Below are 24,232 nucleotides of genomic sequence, written 5' to 3'. Positions count from 1 at the left end.
CTTTTTCAAAATAGACACTTTTATAAAACTAGTAAGCGTGCACGTGCAATGCATGTATAACCATGAGAAGAAGAAAAATCTCGTGTATACATAGTATGATTCTGCAAAGAGCAAGTTAAGTACAGAGAGTGCCCGCAAAAAAAAGTTAAGTACAGAGAGGATTTTTTTTTAGGGTTCTGGCATGTAGTACCGCTAATCAAGTTGTCAAGAATTATACTACCTCCCTAAAGAGAGGGGGGGATTTGTTATCAGGCTGATACTCCAAAAGACTTGTCGACTTACGTGGAGCAAGGCGGCCTAGAACCAAACATTTTCACTGCTAGTTGTTGCTTATTCATAGAGATTTTCTGCAGCTTCTAGTGAAGAATGAAGTCGGTAAACCGTTGAAAACAAAAATAACAGGAGAGTGGTGATTTTGGGATAGAGCGTTTCTTTCATAGTAAGCTCCGGCACAAACTGCGGTCAGGAAATTCATCTCATTCATATTTGATTAGCTTTGCAGACATGTAATTACTCTCATTCTCATTTCGTTAGCTTTGCATACATGTAGCCAATTCGTGCACAAATGCTAGTGAGAACATAGGAAATAAAAAAATAAAAGCATATCACCATATCACATATCATTTGAAAATTGCATTATGTAATTGAACTACAAGATCTGACCGTAGTAGGACTTTTGTCAAAATGACACGTATGAGCCATCATCTCATCTCATGGAACCTCGAAACTTTTAAAATTTATATCTAACCATAACAAATATAATTTGAAAATTGTACTGTTTGATTGAACTACAGAAACTGCAAGTAGTAGAATGCCTTTGTAGGCATAAACACCTTTTACTTTTGTTTCATCTTTTATATCCCTCGCATGAATGATGAACCTGCATATATCGCTTGAAAGAGAGATGCTTGAAAATGAAGGAAACACGAAATCTTGAATATTGTTGCCGACGCCATGACTCGTTGGTGAAGACGTGCCATGGCCACCATAGTCCACACTTTTCCCTACGATCCTAAGTCTGAAACAGAATAAATAAGGAGTCCATAATCCACACTTCAAAATCAGTTTTGCGAAGGACTAACTGGAGCCTTGTGCGTGATTCTATTTGATTGCTAAAGTAGCAGAACAAATAAAATGAATACAACATGAGAAAATAAAATATATACCCAAGTTTGCACTTATTTACAGACATTACACTAAAAACTGTCCAGGAAAATAACATAGAAAGCTTGCTCAAAATAAACAGTATGACGTGATGGTATAAGTCCTGCAGTTCAGTTTCTATGATTCTCTAATACTGAAAGCAATAGCCAAATAACACTATATCGTTCTTTCAGAGTAATAAAATGGCGGGCTCGCTTCAACATCCAATCTAAATGCATGCATCTTACTCAGAATTGCTACATGATCAGGTAATTATGCATGTGTCCTTACTTGTCCAGAACACAGGGGGCTCATGCCTATTAGAAATTGAATTGGCAAGATGTAGAGCCGCCTACTTGCCAACACCTTCAAATGTGACATAAAAATACAGAATAGAATCTTCATGAAACAAAGCTGCAGACAATACCGAAACAAGAAAAAGATGGAGTTTCTAACAGACTCATCCATTCTTCACCATAACTGGAGTTTTCTCTTTTTTTTTTTAATAACTATTAGATGCTGAAAGGATTAAGTCATCCTAGTGTTAAGGCCTCTAGGGCATTTAAATTTGGTCTCAGATAATAAGATTAGTCCAAAATGACGCACCATTTGTATCCCCCATCGGATTTCAAGTACTCTTGAATTAGTTGACACCAAAAATTACTGTAGCGTGGTATGGATTGGATTCTCTTTCCATTTTGAAGTTAAACTGTGATCAACATCTATGCGAAGGAAGTTCACAGAGACTCGACGGCCTGCAAATGCAGAGGAGGCTTGCATACACAGCCTGGGACGCTCAGTAGAATGAACTCGATCTACGCCTGGTTGGTTAGTCTTCCGCAACGAAAAGATGAACTGGATTGTTAGGAATTATGTGAAAATGGACACGCACCAAATCCTAACGAAAATTGCAAGGCTATTGAAAGTACACAAGACCCAGCATCACACGTCAGTTCAACATGCGAAGAAAATGCACAGAGTTGATCCAAGGGACATTAGAATAACTACATACGCAAAATCCAGTTTCAGAATTGCAACATATGAAATTAACAGGAATTCCGGGAATTCCAGTCGTAGCACTTAGAAGTCAGTTTTCAGCACACGGCGTATCAAATAAAAATGCGCATGATTAGAAATTGCCTTTGTCAGAACAGCAACCAAGGACTTTACCGGTGAGGTCTGCGATGAATGCGCGGCACGACCATCCTGTGGTGTTGCTCCCGACATCAAGCAGGTACAGCCGTGCGCCACACGAGAGGCTGAATGATGGGGGCGACTGACGAGCAGCACGAGGGAGGCGGACATACAGAGCCGGGTCGGGCACCGTGCACCACAGAAGAGGCGGGCGGGCAGGGCCGACGGCTAGTGGCGAACGGGCCGGCAAGTGAGGAGTGGCAAGCTGCAGGAGCCACTTGAACAAATTATTTTACAAATTACTGTAATGACTAATCGAATATACAAAAGCAATTCACATGAACTGGACAGAGGACTCTGTTCTGTATGTTTCCGAGTAGAAAGGTAACAAACAATGTAAGAAAACGAAATTCTAAGTTAATTCTCACTATTTCTGTTAGTATGATTTTTAAGCACAATGCTAACAGGCTGCAGCACATACAGCTATTAGCTGAAAGAATTTTCTTCTTCTTCCCTTCACTCCCAAGAGATTCGTGGATGAACAGAAGAATGACACTCATGTGGCACAAATTCGTCAATAAAACGCCACAGGCACAGATCGAGAAGCATGTGCTCACCAGATGGTTGGCTAGGATGACCTTGGCGCCCTTCCCCATGAGGAACTTGAGGGACGGCACGGACGGCACGGAGGCACGGATGCGGTTGTCCTCGGTGATGTTCCGGCCGTCGTCCAGCAGAATGTTCAGATCGGCACGAAGGAACACCTTTTGCCCCTGAGGTCCTTGTGGCCCAGGGTGCCCACACTTCTCTTGGTCGCCATTTCCTCCTCGGTCTCCCCTTCCCCTGCACCAAATCCGATGCCGTAAACATCGGAATAATCCACATAGGAACCAGATTCAGACGACTGGAGATTTATCACGCAAGAGATCGACCGGGTTAATGCCAATTGAACAACACATTTCTTCCATTCGAAAGTGAGTTCATGAATCCCTGTGATGATTTTTGGGTGTTCTGTACTACACTGTATTTAAAATCTGCATCTGCACAAATAGAAAGGAAACAAATTTAAGCTGCAGGCGTGTAACTGAAGAAGAAGAACCTTGTCTTATGTCCGAGGGGTCACTTATCCGATGCTGCAGCTGGAGCATCCTCCTCGGCAGGCGGCTTCTCTGCCTGTGCCATGGCTTGCTGCCGCAAGTGGTGGAACGCGGCAACGACGGTAGGAAGGGGAGCAGCATCACCATGGCCTCAGGCGACGCCCTCCCTTGGGCTTGTGACGCCCATCATGGTGGAGATCGTGAAGCCAGCGACGTCGCAGGGGAAGCGGAGACGCGTTGAGAGGAGGCTGCCAGCCCTCTGTGGGGGGATGCTGGAGGAGTGCGAGGCGGAGGAACGCCAACAGCTGCTCCATCGCCGGTCGGTTGGATCTACAGCGGCACCAAGCCGCGTCCATCGCCTGGAACTTCTCCCGGAGCTGGGCCGCCTCTATGTGGTAGCGCTCGGAGAGGGGAGACCCCGCGGCTTGGTGCATGTCGGGGGTGGCTCCTCCTCCTCTGCTGCCGCGGCCGCCGTAGTTACTGTGGGGGGGGGGGGGGGGGGGGGATGCTGGAGGAGGTGCGAGGCGGAGGAACGCCAACAGCTGCTCCATCGCCGGTCGGTTGGATCTACAGCGGCACCAAGCCGCGTCCATCGCCTGGAACTTCTCCCGGAGCTGGGCCGCCTAGCGCTCGGAGAAGGGAGACCCCGCGGCTTGGTGCATGTCGGGGGTGGCTCCTCCTTCTCTGCTGCCGCGGCCGCCGTAGTTACTGCGCGCAACAAGGCCGCCATAGTTGTTGCCGCCACGGCCGCCGCCGTAGTCGTTGTTGCCCTGATGATAGCCTCGGACGCGTCCGCCATGACCAACCCCTTTGTAGCCACGGCCGCGGCCTCCACCATCACCGCCGCCGCCTTGGTAGGCCCTTCCTCGACGACGAACACCATCGTTGTCGCCCCTTTGGTACCCATGCCTTCTTCCGCCGCCGCTATATGCTGGAGGAGGTGCGAGGCGGAGGAACGCCAACAGCTGCTCCATCGCCGGTCGGTTGGATCTACAGCGGCACCAAGCCGCGTCCATCGCCTGGATCCCGGAGCTGGCCGCCTCTATGTGGTAGCGCTCGGAGAGGGGAGACCCCGCGGCTTGGTGCATGTCGGGGGTGGCTCCTCCTCCTCTGCTGCCGCGGCCGCCGTAGTTACTGCGCGCAACAAGGCCGCCATAGTTGTTGCCGCCACGGCCGCCGCCGTAGTCGTTGTTGCCCTGATGATAGCCTCAGACGCGTCCGCCATGACCAACCCCTTTGTAGCCACGGCCGCGGCCTCCACCATCACCGCCGCCGCCTTGGTAGGCCCTTCCTCGACGACGAACACCATCGTTGTCGCCCCTTTGGTACCCATGCCTTCTTCCGCCGCCGCTATAGGTTGCTGGGGGATCCGTTCTTTCCGATCTAGGGCCTAACGAAAATCACGAAGTAGCGGGCAGGGATCGTGGACGTGGAGTAGGAAAATTGGCAGACGATGACGCCCTGCTCGGCAGAACATTTGATCTCGGACGTTGATTTGGATGGCAGACTATCGGCGCAATATGGACAGTAGGATGTGTTTAAGTTGATTTGATCGGAGGATTCTGGTTATCCCGTGTACAGTTTGTTGTGTGGAGGTAGGGGAATTTATGTTTGCTCTTTTAATAGTAATGTAGATAATGTAGATGTAGATGTTCACTACAATAACTATTTCTGGTTCGCTACAATATTCCTATTCGCTACAGTAGGCCGGTTGGATTTAGTTCTTAAAGTTATGCGCTGATTTAGCTTCAACAAAATTAGTGTAGTGGACTGGCTATGTGCAAGCGATTGTAAGCAGTTGGTTGGCTGTTTGAAACCCACAATCGCGCTGCCTTTTTTTTTTTGCCATGTTTTTCGACCTGCGGTACTGCTTGATGTGCCGGCCCAGTCGGGCTGCCTCCTGTGTATGCGGCCAATTTGACGCAAAGAGCGGCGACTAGGAGCTCCCGGGGGAGGCGGCGTCGCGGTCTTCGCAGAGGGCAGTGTCACGGGCCCAGAGTCAGACCAGCCCGCCGACGAAGACCTCCAGGCCAGGCCCAAGAAGAGGAAGCGGCTGAACACTCTTCTTCGACCCAGCCATCTGAAAAACTAGATGATACCTCGCGCGTTGCTGCGGAAATTGCAAGAAGGATTATGTTGTGAGAAATAACAAAACCATGAAAAAGAAACACCAATATACATACATATATATATATATATATATATATATATATATATATATATATATATATATATATATAAAGAAATTTTCTTCCTTCCAATTTTGTTTGCCCAAAAGACAATTTTTTTTCTCTCGATTTTGTCGAGTCATTACACTGATTCAATAAATGATTATCAAGCGGTTCTTATTCGAAGAACCCTTGCCTTTTGTTTAGCTTGAGACTAAATCATCGTGGCTCTAGTATGAATCTAAGGTTTTAATTGAACTGATTCATAGGATCTCAACAAGATAATTTCTATATTACGCATAAAAAAACAAATCCTTTATAGGGAAGAGAAAAGTCAAGAAGCCTCTAATGACCAACATAAGGGAAAGGAAGAAAGAAAGACGCGCCAACTTGAGATTTTTTGGCATTATCATCACAAAGAAGATATTCCGGATTTTTCTTATTTGATATCTTCAAGGCAAATCGACCCAATTCAGTGGCTGATGAAGTTTTGAACCTTTTTTCTAATATTCGTTGAAAATTTTTGTGTTTCTGCTTGAGCCGTACGAGATGAAATTTTCATATACGGCTCTTAGAGGGGGACTCGGGTTAGTTACCTATCTCAATAAAGTATATGATTGGTTTGAGGAACGTCTTGAGATTCAGGCAATTGCAGATGATATAACTAGTAAATATGTTCCTCCCCATGTCAACATATTTTATTGTTTAGGGGGAATTACACTTACTTGTTTTCTAGTACAAGTCGCTACCGGTTTTGCTATGACTTTTTACTACCGACCAACCGTTACAGAGGCTTTTTCCTCGGTTCAATACATAATGACCGAGGCCAACTTTGGTTGGTTAATCCGATCAGTTCATCGATGGTCAGCAAGTATGATGGTTTTAATGATGATCCTGCATGTATTTCGTGTGTATCTCACAGGGGGATTTAAAAAAAACCCGTGAATTAACTTGGGTCACAGGTGTGGTTTTGGCTGTTTTGACTGCATCATTTGGTGTAACTGGTTATTCTTTGCCTTGGGATCAAATTGGCTATTGGGCAGTCAAAATTGTGACAGGTGTACCTGACGCCATTCCGGTAATAGGATCGCCTTTAGTGGAGTTATTACGCGGAAGTGCTAGTGTGGGCCAATCCACTTTGACTCGTTTTTATAGTTTACATACCTTTGTACTGCCTCTGCTTACTGCCGTATTTATGTTAATGCACTTTCCAATGATACGTAAGCAAGGTATTTCGGGTCCTTTATAGGGAAGGCATATCATAGAGAATTATAATTATCATATATCATATCGGGTAGGTTTTGGTATTTCATTGCTACAAGCATGGGTTATTGTAAAATAACACATGTCATTTGGATACTTCTCTTCAACTCCAAAGTATTTTTATACAATACAAATAGTTGAAGTTAATTTTATGAAAGAAAAAAGGCGGATTATGGGAGTGTGTGACTTGAATTATTGATTTGGCCATGCAGATAAAGAATTGGATCTGCCACATTAGAATTCACAACCAAAGGTGTCTCCGCATCCAATCAACATGTAAGTCCCCTACCTAGGAAGGATAGGCTGGTTCACTTGAGGAGAATATCTTCTATGATCATACCGCAACCATGTCATCCATGAACAGGCTCCGTAAGATCCCATAGAGTAGAAATGGAATAAGTCATGTGACATGATCCAGTTCTCTATTTATTACACTTACCTTTTTATTATAGTATGGAAATGCATTCATTTTCTTTGCATCGATTGTGATCCGCAATACTATCGGAGTAAAAGAAGGGATCTAAGGAAGAATGTAGGCTAAACTTTTTGATTTTTTATTAGTAACAAGTAAATATTTTGTTTGGAGGTAAGAAACTTGCGATATTGAGGGGATAAATACCAACTAATCAAGAGACATGAGACAATCCACAAAGCAATTGGTCATGATCAAATTTGTAAGCCCACTTGGATATTGAGCATTTACCCATAAGAATAGGATTATTTTCAATGAGTAGTTGTAGGTGCAACTTCGGAAAAGAGAATCTGATAAAGCTTTTCTTGCCTAGAGTCATTGAGTCATTATAAACCTTAATTCTATTAAGGATCTTCCGCGGTCTTATTTCTTTCACTCTTGCTCGAGCCGGATGATGATAAATTCTCATGTCCGGTTCCTTTGGGGGATGGATCCTAAAGAGTTCGCCTATCCCAATAACAAAGAAACCAGACTTAAATGATCCTGTATTAAGAGCTAAATTAGCTAAAGGGATGGGACATAATTATTACGGGGAACCCGCATGGCCCAACGATCTTTTATATATTTTTCCAGTAGTAATTCTAGGTACTATTGCATGTAATGTAGGTTTAGCGGTTCTCGAGCCATCAATGATTGGTGAACCGGCAGATCCGTTTGCAACTCCTCTGGAAATATTACCCGAGTGGTACTTCTTTCCCGTGTTTCAAATACTCCGTACGGTACCCAATAAGTTATTGGGCGTTCTTTTAATGGTTTCTATGCCAACAGGCTTATTGACAGTACCTTTTCTAGAGAATGTCAATAAATTCCAAAATCCATTTCGCCGCCCAGTAGCTACGACCGTTTTTTTAATCGGTACTGTAGTAGCTCTTTGGTTAGGTATTGGAGCAACATTACCCATTGATAAATCATTAACTTTAGGTCTTTTTTAGATATTTTTTGATTCATTCAACCGTGAAGTACCATAGGTATCTAGGAAATAGTTACTTCCAAGGTTTAACAGATATGGAGATGGCGACTAAAATTTCTTTCTTCTTATGAACAGAATTGGCTTCTTATTTTTAATGGAATGAAATAAATATTCACGCTTTCTGACACAGAATCCCCTAGAAGGGTTAGGTACATAGGATATGGATAGTCTTTTTCAATGCGATAAAATAAAGCGACATCATGTCTATTTTTCTTTGCTAAAGGGGTATTTCCATGGGTTTGCCTTGGTATCGTGTTCATACTGTCGTATTGAATGATCCGGGTCGATTGCTTGCGGTGCATATAATGCACACAGCTCTAGTTTCTGGTTGGGCTGGCTCAATGGCTTTATACGAATTAGCAGTTTTTGATCCCTCTGATCCTGTTCTGGATCCAATGTGGAGACAAGGTATGTTTGTAATTCCCTTCATGACTCGTTTAGGAATAACGGATTTGTGGGGTGGTTGGAGTATTTCAGGAGGAACTGTAACAAATCCGGGTATTTGGAGTTATGAAGGTGTGGCAGGTACGCATATTGTGTTCTGGCTTGTGTTTCTTGGCAGCGATCTGGCATTGGGTATATTGGGACCTAGAAATATTCTCTGATGAGCGGACGGGAAAACCCTCTTTGGATTTGCCCAAGATCTTTGGAATTCATTTATTTCTTGCAGGGGTGGCTTGCTTTGGCTTTGGGGCATTTCATGTAACGGGTTTGTATGGTCCTGGGATATGGGTATCCGATCCTTATGGACTAACTGGAAAAGTACAAGCTGTAAATCCAGCGTGGGGTGCAGAAGGTTTTGATCCTTGTGTGTGTGTGTGTGTGTGTGTGTGTGTATATATTTGAACCTTTGATGGTATGATGAGAAGTCAGCAAAATTAGTATATTGTAAGGTATCTCCATATTTGCTTAATTAGAGCACATCAGTAACATGAAAAGAAGAAACATATAGTTTGATAAAAAAATCTCGGTACAATACAATATAATACAATTTGTTTGTTTATTAGAAGTGCATCAGTGTAAAGAAACAAAGAAATTTTAAGCTAAGCCGTGAGCATTTCAGTGTTAATGCGCCCAAACAAGTATTATGTTGGATCGTCCACCTTGCTCAGAATAACTAAAGGCCTGCAAAATGGCATGGCTCATGAGTAGGAAAAAAATAGTCTATTTTACTACACATTATCAATAGGTTGCTAGCCAACATAGACCAATTAAACCAAAGGATGATCAGAACAGGCTATACTTGATCCTCTCAGAAGGCAAACCTTTTAGGCTTAGGATTGTTATCAACACCAGAAAAAATCATGTAGTATAATTCTAACCAAAGAAAAGTGTAATTATTAAATTTGTAAAGTGAAGATATATGTTTAGAGAAAATATCCAAGTGCTTAGCCTTATAGAAGATTGCTTGATTGTTATTACACTTGCATGCTTGAATACTGAACATCAATTACTATTCCTGCAGCTATTTCAAACCAGCAACACATTGGATAAACAATATAAATTAGAGCATCTATCCCCAAACCAGAAAGATATCGGCGCACTTTATGTTGAGTAAATAGGCAATTTCTCGATTAAATTAATCCACGAGTAAATCACTAGCATGGCATTGACACATATGATCGCATACTGATATTTAGTCAAAGTAGCACATACTACGCTAATTGCAGAAAGATCTACGTATAACGCTAGCATGGCTAAAACAGAAAACAGTAGGAGCGGGATAAACGAGTTATACCCTCCAGTAGGCCATGCAGAGGCCGCGGCGTTGGTGGCAGCAGCGGCGTCCTCGGCGGCCTTCTTGTCAGGTTCAGCTTTCTCGGCGGCGGCACGTTCGGCGTCGGTGGACATGGTGATGATGAAGGCGACGCGGACGTAGAGGAAGTAGACGATCGGAAGTGAGCAGTCGCGTAATCGCTGCCCAAAAACCTATTTGCCCCTCACCCCGTACAGGAACCAGAAGGGCGTGGTTTCGGAGACCTGCTCTCCCGTCGACCGTGTACGCGGCGGACGGGATGGAGTCACCGGCGGCAGCAGCAGCAAGGGAACGACGGTGGGCGTGCGCGTGGAGCAGATGTGATCTGTTCGTGGCGGCTAGGGTTAGGAGACACCGCACACTTATATAGGCGCAGCCGCGTGGAGAGACGTGGGCTCGACCCACGTCCGAGTCCGTGACAGCCCACAATCCGACGTCTCAGATCGTGGCCCAGCTGTCAGAAAACTCTCCGTTAGTGACTGGCAAAAATAAGCGCGTAGGTGTAACCTCGGCTCGGCTCAATCCCGCAACCCGCGGCGCGGCGCGTCGTGGCGAGGCGCGCGGCGGAGGAGGAGTGCGCGAGGGCCTCTTCTCTTCTCAAGCTCCAATAGCATGTAGAAGAGAAACCCTTATAAGGAGGTCCAACTCCTCTTTCACTTCCGGGGTGGGACTAAACTTCCCACTACACCTAGTGCCATATAACCCACATGGGCCCTTAGAGATTTTTCAGAAATTGCTACATGGGCCTAGAGCCCATCTCAAATTTCAGCACTTAACATCCCATGCCCCAAGGAGGGAGTATTCATGAGACATGAATGTAAACTGAGGGTGGCATTGAGCTGAACAAACACCGACACCATAAGGAACGTGTAAACTGTAATGTATCAACCATTTGAGGGAACAACCAACTTACCTTTAAAAATCTAGAAATATATCATTTGATTATGGGCTATACTATTACATATCTGAAGGGAATATGCATGAAAGAGAAAATAGATACGTTAATGAGATGAATTGGAGTATGAAACTATATGGCTTTTATTAGTTAATATTTACTTGGCATGGGCGAATTTCATAAAACAAAAATGAATGCAACTAGCAAAGCCCGCGCGGCGGCACGCTGCGCCCATTGATATGGTGTACAAATTATGTTTACTATTTAAAGTAAGTTTTGAGAATCCTGTATGTAAAAATATGGATGTATTAAGATAACCTAGAAAGAGGCATATTTGTTGCCATCATGCATCCTGCATGTGGATAAACAGGGAAATACATGTTGATACATCTTTGATACGGTTCAGCATTCTTGTCGTACGTGGCGCGTTCTACAAAGCAAAGGGTATGCGATGATGCTGTTACAATAAGAAGCTGCCCGGATGATCATACTTTCAATAGAGCACACATTTGTATTCTCGAGCGGTCAGTACATGCATGCATTGTACATGCTGGCCCATCAAAATCATTACATTACGACACTATATAACACACCAACCATCATCTATAGGCGTAACACACCAACCATCATCTATAGGTGTAGGATAACTTCTTTGTAGACTACATTTCTTGTCTCAGAAGCTGGACATCCACGATCATCCTCAATCAGGAACTTGAGACCACCACGCGAAGTAACACGCGACACTGCAACATACAATGGCCCGTGCGAAAATACATGCTCTTGTAAATACAAGCACACCTTAGATAACTTACTTGCAGCAGATAGGTCGGACGAAATATTAAATTGTAAAGAAAGCAGACACATGCACGTTTACATCAGCCTACACAACTGCATGCACGCACTGTCTAATCACTGGAAAGCCAGCTCGAAGGAACTGCTAATCCCTCGACAAAGCACCCACCAAACATATTTTTGTCACAAGAAATAGTATAATGCAATCCACTGAAAGAGTGCCCGGCCATACACATGCACGCAGTCACAACAACCTACTCCCTCTGTTTCTAAATATTTGTCTTTTTAAAGATTTCAAATAGTCACCGCATACGGATGTATATAGACATATTTTAGAATGTAGATTCACTCATTTTGTTCCGTATATAGTCATCATTTGAAACCTCTAAAAAGAGAAATATTTAGGAACGAAGGGAGTGAGTACACAGCTGCATGCATGCACTCACTCACAGATCACGGTAGCATTTTTCTAAACAAATGTTGTCGCGTCAACTCACCGGCAACAAAATCAACAGGACGCTTTCCTAAACGAATCTGTCGGCGCCGACGGCGCAATTCACCAGCGGGCGAACTCTGAGCTCTAGCCCCTGCAGAAATGCGACCAAACAAACACCTAATCATACATCGAATACGCCAGACAGATTAACAAAATGCCACCGGTTAAGCCAAACACACTAGCAGATGCGGAGCCAGCGGGATGAAAACCATCCAGACGACCACCATGCAATAACGGATCATCGGGTAGGCGGCCACCAATAGCACCCTCCGCCATGGGTGCACCACGACCTCATCTACGACCAACAACAGCCCCACGGCTTCCAGGAGGACGGCCCGGACGGCGAAGGCCGCTTCGGCCAAAACTCCTGCGAGCCATTAATCCAAGAACCAGTAGTGGGTGAAGACCAGAACCTGAAACACGAAGGAAAACCACTGGGAGAATCACGTATATATAAGGATCAGATACGTGGAGAGAAACAGCGGGAGACAACCAGAACCAGCGGCACCGCCAAACAACCAGAGCGGCGTCCAGAAAACACGAACACAGCGGCACCGCCAGAAAATTCTACACCAGCGCACGTGGCAACCTCTGTAAAAAAATGGAAGACGTGCCGCTGCCATCGCAAGCCAGCACACAGAAAAGCAAATGACATGCACTCATGCAGCCCCATATCAGGAAACGTTCAAGAGATCAGGGCTTTAAAAAAAGAGATAAAACCTACCATGGATGGCCACGTCCACAATACGGGGGCAGTTAGCTCCAGGCCCACCACATGCACCTCCATGTACGTAGTCAAATTAGAATCAGATGCATGTCGTACGTCAAACAGGCTAGATAGCAACTGAAATCGCCATGCACCCCCAGATCTCGTACCCAACCATATCCCAAACAAATAGCACGTAGCAGCACATGATTAACCAGTTTTAGGCTGCAAAAGAACTCAAAAAATCCACAAAAGTGAAACGGTTCTAGATCTAGAGATTCTAACTGCCCGTGCGTTGCCACGGCTTCTTGTGCTTTTTGTCATCTCATATAGTATAGACATAAGGCATGTCAAAGATCATACAAATATATAAAATATAGACATGTAATATTCCAAAAACAATAAATTTGATTTTCACTTGAAATGTACTCATAGAATAATATAGTTAGACATGGCATACCCATACAACAAGCATCTATTTGTACTCCCTGTGATCCATAATAAGTGTCCTGGTTTTAGTTCAAACCTTATTATAGATCGGAGGGAGTATTAACTAAGATCTACTTGAAGCGCTCAGAACGGAGGATGTTTTTGACGAAGCATAATCAATGTTGCATTTTCATTGATATGAGGATAGAGAAAACCAAGTACAACTGGCTACAGGAAAAGGAGAACAGCAAAAGACCAGCTATAGCGGCATGGCAACAACGCCGAATAAAAGGATTATACATTAGAGATAAAGAGCGCTTGCCCCTCTGCTAGGGTTGATGGCTGACAGGTTTTGCATTTTTCCTGAAATAAGTATGAGATAAAAATAGTAGACTGATTGTTTTGGCATTTTTTTTACAGTAGCAATGTCAAACTTGGATAGATGAATATCCTTCATCTTTTAATGGCGAAACTTAAATCTGGAACTTTTCAAGTTGCCAGTGCTCCACAAAAACATCCATGATAGTATGAGCACTCTGGGTCAGCTCAATGCATACAAACAAGCATAACCATGGTTGTGGAAATACCAACTGCTCATTTTTATGCTTTTTAATCAAGCTATCAGATAGACTATAGACTTAAATGGGTAACGATTAATAATTTTAAACTGCATATATTTTGTTTTCTTTGCCCCTTGTTTTACACATAATCCTTGCAGACAAAACCACAACATCAGAACTTCATTTACATTCAATCTTTGCAGACAATATCAGCCGATTGCAAAGACCAAAGGAACACCATTATGATAATCAAGACTGTTCAATTAGTAAGGCTCGGAGAACAATTTATAAGTGCACCAAGTAAAGAACAACATCGGCGGGACTCCATTGGCAGCATAGGACAGTCCAACACGTGCAAAATCATACTGCATTACTACGCAAAACTATAGGGAAGCACAATATTTTCTATTTAGTTCATGTTTTAATTCTATTTGGACACATAGAAAATCTAAACCGACGCAAAATTCTACATTTAATCCTGCAAGACTTGCACGAGATTAGATTATCTACCAGATTACATTTACCCAGCTTTCCTAGAGTAAAGTGTCCCTTCTCTTGTGCGGAACTGGTGTTTATGTATGTATGTGTCCAGTTCAGCAGAAATAGGAAAAAAAAATGACAACAGAATATATAAAGATGGAAATGAATACCTTGCTACCAAAATAATACTATTAAGTGCCTAAGCAAACTGATGCTTATTTTCAGTTCCTGTTTAATTATTTTCAAACACAAAAGAGTTCTAAAACTGAATCAAAATTGCACGTTTAATACTGTAAGACTTGATCAGATCAAATCACGTACCATAAAAAGATTACATTTGCCCAACTTTCCTAGACTCTGGAGTGATGGGTCCTTGTCTTCTGCGTAAATTTTCATACCGTATGTATGTGTCCAATTTGGCTACAAAGAATAATTTACTTTGAATTAATTTGCATTAACGTACATTGAATAGAAACAATAGGAAATAGGTGAAGATGGCGAAAAATAAAATTCTGATATTGTGCATTAAGAGATCATCAACAGTATAGAAGGAAAAAGCGGTCAATTAAATATCATCCAACCTCAGTATGATACCATATTCCGTAGCAGTTTGCGGTTATATCATCAACAGTGACTATTGGAAGCATCTTACAAATGTAGGGAAGTTCTTGAAACAATTTCTGGCTTTGTATGTGGTTTTACATATTAAGAAAATTATTTTTTCTTGCAACATAATCTCTTCCTCTTCTTAAGACCATGTTATAGAATACGAGCACACAAGACAACAATACAAGCAAAGTAGTAGAATAGTATCATCAAGTCAGGCCATTCCAAGAGTAAGGGCAATGCAAAGGCACAAACAATGTTATGTAGTTTCAATAATGACCAATCTACCAAGCACATACTTAACCAATCTAGATCGACAGATAATCGTACTCGAATGAAAAAAAATGTCATGTGAAAGGTGATACCATTTGATGTTACCACATGCTCTTTTGGATCCAATGTTTTTATGGTACTGGCCTAGGAAAGCATTATAGCTAATTGGGTGGATGATTCACATATGAACATATCAGCTGACTGTTTGACAACAATTGTTAAGATTACAAGCTCAGTTACAAATTTTCAGCAAGACCTATATCCACATAGCTGCTCGAGAAAATACATACATTTTCCCCAATATTAGATATGTGTTTTGTATACTGTGACAGGTAATGATCAACTGCTTCTGAGCCTTTAGACTGTGATTCATAAAATAAAGAAAATTAGTTACTGCTACCATATCAGGAAATAAAGATTTCACATAGGCTGCAACTTCAATTGTTTGAGAAACTGATAATCCTAGGATAGTTTTAGGAGTCTATGAAGGTTGGTGTGGTAATCCTAATCTGCACAATGGGTAATGCCAGTAAAAGATAGATCGATTGGACTCACATAAGCTGGCACATAGTTTACTATGATTAATCACTCTGTGATTTCTTTTTCGAAAAGGGGTTTTACCCCAGCCTCTGCATCAGAAAGATGCATACGACTCATATTATTAATAAAAACCAGCAACTAGTCTTCAAGTCTCGAAGTATGAAAAAAAACAAAACGCTCATAAGAGCTAAACAGAAAAGCCACAACCGGCTGGAAAAAAATAGGAGCACTACATGCCTATCCTATTACATGTCTTCCATCCAAACCGCTTGAAAATATCCCGAGCTACCATCTCCCATCGGGTAGACGCAGTAACCAAACGCTCCCTGGCCTCCGTCAGAGTGAGTAGCGACCACATACGGATCAACGCTGTGGCCCTGAAGATAACCTGTAAAAAATGAATGTTCGTTGATCTGTTAAAAACCAAATCATTTCTGCAGTTCCAGACTGCCCATAATAAAGCACAGACGCCAACGCGAATGCGCCTTGCTGTATCGGAGTCAACCCCATCAAGCCACGTTCCAAATAACATGTTGATGGACGTAGGCGGATTAATATTAAAAGCAATATGAATCAACCACCATAGAATCTTAGCGAGCGAACAATCAAGAAAGAGGTGTTTGATAGTTTCGTTATGGTGACAAAAACTACATCTAGCAGAACCCACCCAATTGCGTTTTGCCAGATTATCCTTAGTCAAAATAACTTGTTTATGCACGAACCACATAAACACTTTGATTCGCAAAGGTACCTTTACTTTCCAAACGTGCTTCGAGGAAGGAATGACACTAGAGTTTATGACGTCCAGATACATGGATTTGACCGAGAACACGCCGTTCTTAGTTAGTTTCCAATACAACTGATCTGGCTGCTGAAACAACTGGACATCCATCAAACGTCTTACAAGATGAAGCCAGGCCTCCCAACGATTTCCAACTAGCGTCCTCCGAAAACTAATATTGAGGGGAGTGGATTGTAGAACGGTTGCAACGTAAGCTTCTCTACGTTGAACAACGTTGTACATAGAAGGATATTGAAGTGCAAGGGGAGTCCCCCCAAGCCACGTATCCTCCCAGAACCTCATATTAGCTCCATTTCCGACTAAGAACCTTGTCCTGTTGAAAAAGAGTGGCTTGACTCTCATCAATCCTTTCTAAAATGGTGAGTCAGTCGGCCTCACTGTCACCTGGGCCAAGGTTTTAGACTGAAGATACTTATTTCGCAAAATCTGAGCCCAAGTAGCCTCCGTCTCGGACGAAAGTTTAAACAGCCACTTGCTAAGGAGACATCTGTTTTTGACTTCCAGATTTTCAATACCTAGACCCCCTTGGTCCTTCGGCCTACAGATTATATCCCATTTAGCAAGCCTATACTTTCGTTTAAGCTCATCACTCTGCCAAAAGAATCAAGATCGATAGAAGTCTAGCCTCTTCCTGACACCCACCGGGACTTCGAAAAAGGATAGAAGAAACATAGGCATACTGGTGAGGACCGAATTAATCAAAATTAATCGCCCTCCATATGACATGAGCTTACCTTTCCAACAGCTCAGTTTCTTCTCGAAACGATCCTCGATGCATTTCCACTCTTTGCTAGTCAGCTTACGATGATGGATGGGTATACCTAAATACGTGAACGGTAACGTGCCCAACTCACATCCGAACAATTGTTTATACGCCTCCTGGTCATCATTAGCTCTTCCAAAACAGAACAATTCGCTCTTGTGGAAGTTAATTTTGAGCTCGGACAATTGTTCAAATAAGCATAACATAAACTTTATGTTTCTCGCTTCCGCCAAGTCGTGCTCCATGAAGATGATAGTATCATCAGCATACTGAAGGATGGAGATACCGCCATCAACTAAATGCGGAACCAGGCCACCACCTGCCCCGCATCCTTAGCCTGTCCTATTTAAATAGTCAGCATATCAACCACTATGTTGAATAGGATCGGTGACATGGGATCTCCTTGCCTTAACCCTTTGTGAGTCTGGAAATAGTGACCTATATCGTCATTCACTTTAATCCCAACACTCTCTTTTTGCGTAAAGGATTCAATCTGGTTTCTCCAGGCCGTGTCAAATCCTTTCATACGCAGAGCCTGTTGAAGGAAAGGCCATTTAACTTTACCGTATGCTTTTTCAAAATCCACTTTAAAAACAACGCCATCTAGTTTTTTTGAGTGAATCTCATGGAGCGTTTCATGCAAGACGACAACCCCTTCAAGGATATTTTTATCTGGCATGAAAGCAGTCTGGGACAGTTGCACAACTGAATGCGCAATCTGCGTAAGTCTGTTCGTCCCAACCTTGGTGAATATTTTGAAACTAACATTAAGCAGACATATAGGCCTGAACTGCTCAATGCGAACGGCCTCTGTCTTCTTAGGAAGAAGATTTATCGTTCCAAAATTCAGCTTAAACAAATGAAGCTGACCATTAAAAACTGATGAAACATCGGCATCAGGTCTCCCTTAATGAAGTGCCAACACTTTTTATAAAACTCCGCCAGAAATCCATCCGGTCCTGGAGCCTTATTATTTTCCATTTGTGTGATGGCCTCAAACACCTCTTTCTCCGTAAAGGGAGCAGTCAAAATCTCATTCTCGACAGTCTCAAGTTGAGGAACATCCTCAACCCTTGACTCGTCCAAAGACACAAAATTCTCTTCTGGAGGTCCAAACAACTACTTATAATAGTTGGTAATGTAAACTTTCAGGTTCTCTTGACCAACTATCGTTCCTTCGTCTTGTTCTAATTGGAAAATTCTCTTCTTACGATGCTTCCCATTAGCAATCATGTGAAAGAATTGAGTATTATCCTCGCCTTGGACGATTTTGTGAACCTTAGCGCGCAATGCCCACTTCAATTCCTCCTCACGGAGAAGCTCTTTCAGCCGCAACTCAGCCTCCATCTTAGTTTCCAACTCACTGGTACCTAAGATAGAAGTTTCAGCTTTTACTTCAAGGGTCTGGATAAGTAGAAGGAGTCGCTCCTTCTCTGCCTTATATATCCCATGCGTATGCTTTGCCCATCCACGAAGGAACCTTCGAAGATGACGAATCTTGCATTGCCATTTCTCAATGGGTGACCTTCCTCCTGAGTCTTTAGCCCACTCTCTAGCTAACAACTCGAGGAAACCTTCTCTTTCAAACCAAGCAAGTTCAAATGAGAAAATATTCTTGTTACCCACATGAGTTTGAGCTCCCGAGTCAACTAGTAGCGGCGTGTGATCCGAGATCCCTCGAGTCAACGCCTGCACTGTTACCAGGGGAAACTTCTGTTCCCATTCGACACTAGCTAAAACCCGGTCAAGCTTCTCAAAAGTCGGTACCGGTAACGAGTTAGCCCAAGTGAATTTCCTACCCGAGAGCTCTATCTCTCTGAGATCCAAGCTTTCAATGATAGTATTGAACATAAACGACCATCTGCCGTCAAAATTCTCATTATTCTTTTCCTCCCTTCTTCGAATAATGTTGAAATCACCCCCCACTAAAATAGGGAGCTGCTCATTACCGCAGACACGGACCAGATCGGACAAGAAATCTGGCTTGAGTTCTGGTTGCGCGGCTCCGTAAACCGCGACCAAAGCCCAATCAAATCCATCGGCCTTAGTTCTGACCCGAAACTTTACCGCAAACTTTTCCAAAACTACACTTCAAACTTCCAAAGTTTCACACTTAACCCCAAGTAAAATCCCACCAGATCTTCCTCGAGGGGGGAGGCAATGCCAGTCGAAATCTACCCCCCAGATAAAGTACTAAGAAAATGTGGAGTGAAGTTGCCTCTTCCAGTTTCAGACAGAGCAATAAAGTCCAAATGATGTTCAAGAGAAGCATCCGCTAGAAACCTTCTTTTAGCCAAGTCTTTAAGACCTCTACTATTCCAGAAAATGCCTCTCATATTTCATCATGAAATTTTTTAGAGGTATGGATCATAGCACTTCTACGCACAGCCGAAATCGGATAAACCTTCCGTTTCCAAGTTCATTTAGGATTAATGCGATCATCAGATCGGACACCACACTCGGGCTCTGCCGCAATCACCAAAGACTCATCTACATGGTTAGAGATCTTAGGGTAGGCATACCCCTCCTCCTCCTCCGTCTCCGGTACCGCAGGGTCAAGATCGGCACACAAACCATCAAGAACCCTAACCCCAAGCGCATCAATCTCCGACTCATTCATAGGCTTAACGACAGCTATGTGACGAATCATTTCTAACGCTCGTTCAGCTTCCAAATCAAGAATGTCATTAACAGACCTAGATATCTCTATATCATTATTACCAAGTGATACTCCTAGTTGGTTTGCATTGTGAACAATCTCATCATTGATAAAATGCAAAATTGAATTCGAATTAATAACAGACATACCAGTGGAGATCTCGACGTCACGCAGCTTGGCCGCCCTCATAGCACACCTCAGCTGCATGTCATCAACGTCCGGCTGCTCCTGCAGCCTCCCGCTGATCCGCCTCCCCTCAGAGACAGGATCCGGGATCCCACCAAAGGCGACGACCTCCTCGCGCGAAGCTCTGCTAGGGGAAAGGCCTCCTGCCCGTCCCCCAATAGCGGTGACCTCGGCCGGGACGACCGGCGCAGCACCACAGGACGACGCCAACTCCCGCGGCCTGTCCACGGAAGTCCCACCGACAGCCGAGACCGGCGAGACCAGCCTAGGGCGATCCGGGGAGTGTGGTGATACGGCCACTCCACCTGACCCGCCCTCCGAGGCCGAACGCGTCCTGACCCGAGGGGATACGGCGGCCTCCTGCACACCCACCCCTCCACAAGCAGCCGGCCTCAAGGGAGGGAACGCCGAGCTCGCCCTTGGCGCCGACGGTGACGGCAACTCAGAGCGCCGGGCCTCCTGCCCGACACCTCCAACCGAAACCACCGTCGCAGCCACCTCCACCGTAGCCGGAGGAAAGGTAAGAGAAGAGGGGGGTGCCTCCTGCCCCTCGGCACCTCCCACCTCAACAGGACTCACCACAGGGCTCACGGTATCAACTCGGTCACCCCAAAGCCTAGGCGGAGCCGAGAACGCCCCCAAGGAACCAAGCTGCAAGGTGCTCGTCGGGACCGCACCAATTGACCCAACAGGAGTAGTGTCACCAGAATCAGACGGACCAGAAGGCCCCTTGGCCTTATCATCATCACTCTTAGCAGTATCATCCAGGTTCCCCAGAGCACCTCCTCCCTCAGAGGTGTCCATGGGGTTATCATCCTCAAACTCACTGAAAAGGTTAGGATCCTCATACTCAACATCCAACTGATACAGAACGCCTTCATATGTCCAAGGCACCACGTCTGGCAGGAACTCAATGTTAGCAACACTGACAAGTAGACGCGCCACCCCATGAGCACGTGTGAACTGCATATCCACCTGCTCAGTCTTGCCAATCAACGAACCCAGGCTCCACGTCACCAAAAAGCTGTCCAGTGGCTCAGATGGCGCCCCAGAGAAACGAACCCAAATCTGAGTTAACGGCGTGCCCTGCGGCTCCTTCTTTTTCCACTCATCAAACTGCAACACAAAACTAGTGCCCGTGACCCTGCTCATACCGAACTTGAGGATTCTCAACTGATCCTCCTTAGACGGGAAATCTACTTTATAAGTTGTATCTGTGAGCTTGAGCAACGACCACTGAAAATTACCCGGAGCGAGCTCCCTCAACTGCTTAATGATCTGCGCCTCGGTCAACGGTCCATGAACCACCTTCACCACACCGGGGAAGGAGGTCTCCACCGCGGGTGTCAAGGGTTCCACACTGGGAGACTCGAAAAACATCAACTCCGAGCAGCAAACCCCGTATATCTGAACGGAAGGTTTAGGCCCCAACATAAGAGGACACTCGACAGCTGAATGTTTAGGTTTCCGGCACAAGTCACATAACTCCGCAGTGCATTCAACCATAAAGTGTCCCGGTTCACCACAACGGAAACAGGTTAGCTTCTTCTTTTTAGCCGCCCACTTGGACACCTTGTCAACCTCGGACTTCTCCGTACCTTGCTCAAAAACAGAGTCTCCAGTTTGCATGGGCTCCGGCAACGTGACTGCAGCCAGTGCCTGAACCGTCTCCACCGCCACCTGCGGTAAAGCCGATCCACCGTCAGCCACCTCCGGCTCGGCAGAAGTCTTCGGGTGCTTTGGCGGAAAGTGACGCCGGTTCCCGCCCCGACCTCCGCGGAAACGACCCCGGAAAGAGCGGTTATTAGGGCCAGCCGCACCCTCCACAAAGTTGCCAGGCGGCCCTTGAAAACCCTGGTTGGCATTGCCTTTGTCCACCCAAGCATAGCCACGGCCACCTCCGGTAAACGAAGAGCCCCGATGCAGACCAGAACCATAAGCATCATATCCATCATCGCCCCACTGGCCATGCGGAGGGTTACGATCATCGCCCGCAGATGCACCCGCCCCGCGGCCGATCGAGCCTTGGCCCGAGGCACCGCTACCACCCGCCATCTGCCTCGGCCACGGCCGTTGGGGCGGCGGCGGCTCGGCCCTAGGTGGCGGCGGCGTGGCTGCCCTAGGCTGGAGTTGTGGAGGCGCTATTGGGGAACGTAGTAATTGCAAAAAAATTCCTACGCACACGCAAGATCATGGTGATGCATAGCAACGATAGGGGAGAGTGTTGTCCACGTACCCTCGTAGACCGAAAGCGGAAGCGTTAACACAACGCGATTGATGTGGTCGTACGTCTTCACGATCCGACCGATCAAGTACCGAACGCACGGCACCTCCGAGTTCAGCACACGTTCAGCACACGTTCAGCTCGATGACGTCCCTCGAACTCCGATCCAGCCGAGTGTTGAGGGAGAGTTTCGTCAACACGACGGCGTGGTGACGATGATGATGTTCTACCGACGCAGGGCTTCGCCTAAGCACCGCTACGATATTATCGAGGTGTAATATGGTGGAGGGGGGCACCACACACGGCTAAGAGATCAATAGATCAATTGTTGTGTCTTTGGGGTGCCCCCCTGCCCCCGTATATAAAGGAGCAAGGGGGAAGTGCGGCCAGCCTTGGGGCGCGCCAGGAGGAGTCCTACTCCCACCGGGAGTAGGACTCCCCCCTTTTCCTAGTTGGATTAGGACTTGGGAGGGGGGAAAGAGAAGAGGGAGAAGAAGGAAGGGGGGCGCCGCCCCCTTCTCCTTGTCCTATTCGGACTAGGGGGGAGGGGCGCGCGGCCCAGCCCTAGCCGCCTCTCCTCTCTTCCACCTAGGCCCACTAAGGCCCATTATGTTGCCGGGGGGTTCCGGTAACCTCCCGGTACTCCGGTAAAATCCCGATTTCACCCGGAACACTTCCGATATCCAAACATAGGCTTCCAATATATCAATCTTTATGTCTCGACCATTTCGAGACTCCTCGTCATGTCTCTGATCTCATCCGGGACTCCGAACTCCTTCGGTACATCAAAACACATAAACTCATAATATAACCGTCGTCTAACGTTAAGCGTGCGGACCCTACGGGTTCGAGAACTATGTACACATGACCGAAACACCTCTCCGGTCAATAACCAATAGCGGGACCTGGATGCCCATATTGGCTCCCACATATTCTACGAAGATCTTTATCGGTCAGACCGCATAACAACATACGTTGTTCCCTTTGTCATCGGTATGTTACTTGCCCGAGATTCGATCGTCGGTATCTCGATACCTAGTTCAATCTCGTTACCGGCAAGTCTCTTTACTCGTTCCGTAATACATCATCCCGCAACTAACTTATTAGTCACAATGCTTGCAAGGCTTATAGTGATGTGCATTACCGAGTGGGCCCAGAGATACCTCTCCGACAATCGGAGTGACAAATCCTAATCTCGAAATACGCTAACCCAACAAGTACCTTTGGAGACACCTGTAGAGCACCTTTATAATCACCCAGTTACGTTGTGACGTTTGGTAGCACACAAAGTGTTCCTCCGGTAAACGGGAGTTGCATAATCTCATAGTCATAGGAACATGTATAAGTCATGAAGAAAGCAATAGCAACATACTAAACGATCGGGTGCTAAGTTAACGAAATGGGTCAAGTCAATCACGTCATTCTCCTAATGAGGTGATCCCGTTAATCAAATGACAACTCATGTCTATGGCTAGGAAACATAACCATCTTTGATTAACGAGCTAGTCAAGTAGAGGCATACTAGTGACACTTTGTTTGTCTATGTATTCACACAAGTATTATGTTTCCGGTTAATACAATTCTAGCATGAATAATAAACATTTATCATGATATAAGGAAATAAATAATAACTTTATTATTGCCTCTAGGGCATATTTCCTTCAGTCTCCCACTTGCACTAGAGTCAATAATCTAGTTCACATCGCCATGTGATTTAACATCAATAATTCACATCACCATGTGATTAACACCCATAGTTCACATCGTCATGTGACCAACACCCAAAGGGTTTACTAGAGTCAGTAATCTAGTTCACAT

General features: G+C 45.0%; 1 long non-coding RNA gene across 3 annotated transcripts; it reads right to left on the bottom strand.

Moving 5' to 3' along the window:
• Positions 1–618: 618 nt before the first annotated feature.
• LOC109756008 (uncharacterized) lies at positions 619–4,841 on the bottom strand. 3 transcript variants are annotated; one of them, XR_012205523.1, is made up of 6 exons: positions 4,415–4,841; positions 3,856–3,997; positions 3,210–3,646; positions 2,895–3,120; positions 2,314–2,542; positions 619–1,018 (listed from the first exon to the last, which is right to left on the bottom strand). It is a non-coding gene; the product is annotated as an uncharacterized lncRNA (long non-coding RNA). The 3 variants fall into 3 exon arrangements; XR_012205524.1 differs by lacking the exons at positions 3,856–3,997; positions 4,415–4,841 and having other exon boundaries at positions 3,377–3,778; XR_012205522.1 differs by lacking the exons at positions 3,856–3,997; positions 4,415–4,841 and having other exon boundaries at positions 3,210–3,735.
• Between the last annotated feature and the right edge of the window lie 19,391 nt (positions 4,842–24,232).

This window comes from Aegilops tauschii, chromosome 1 (genome assembly GCF_002575655.3).
Source record: "Aegilops tauschii subsp. strangulata cultivar AL8/78 chromosome 1, Aet v6.0, whole genome shotgun sequence".
Lineage (NCBI taxonomy): Eukaryota > Viridiplantae > Streptophyta > Magnoliopsida > Poales > Poaceae > Aegilops > Aegilops tauschii.
The sequence above is the reverse complement of the archived record's forward strand: the minus strand, read 5'-3'. Positions and strand labels throughout refer to the sequence as shown.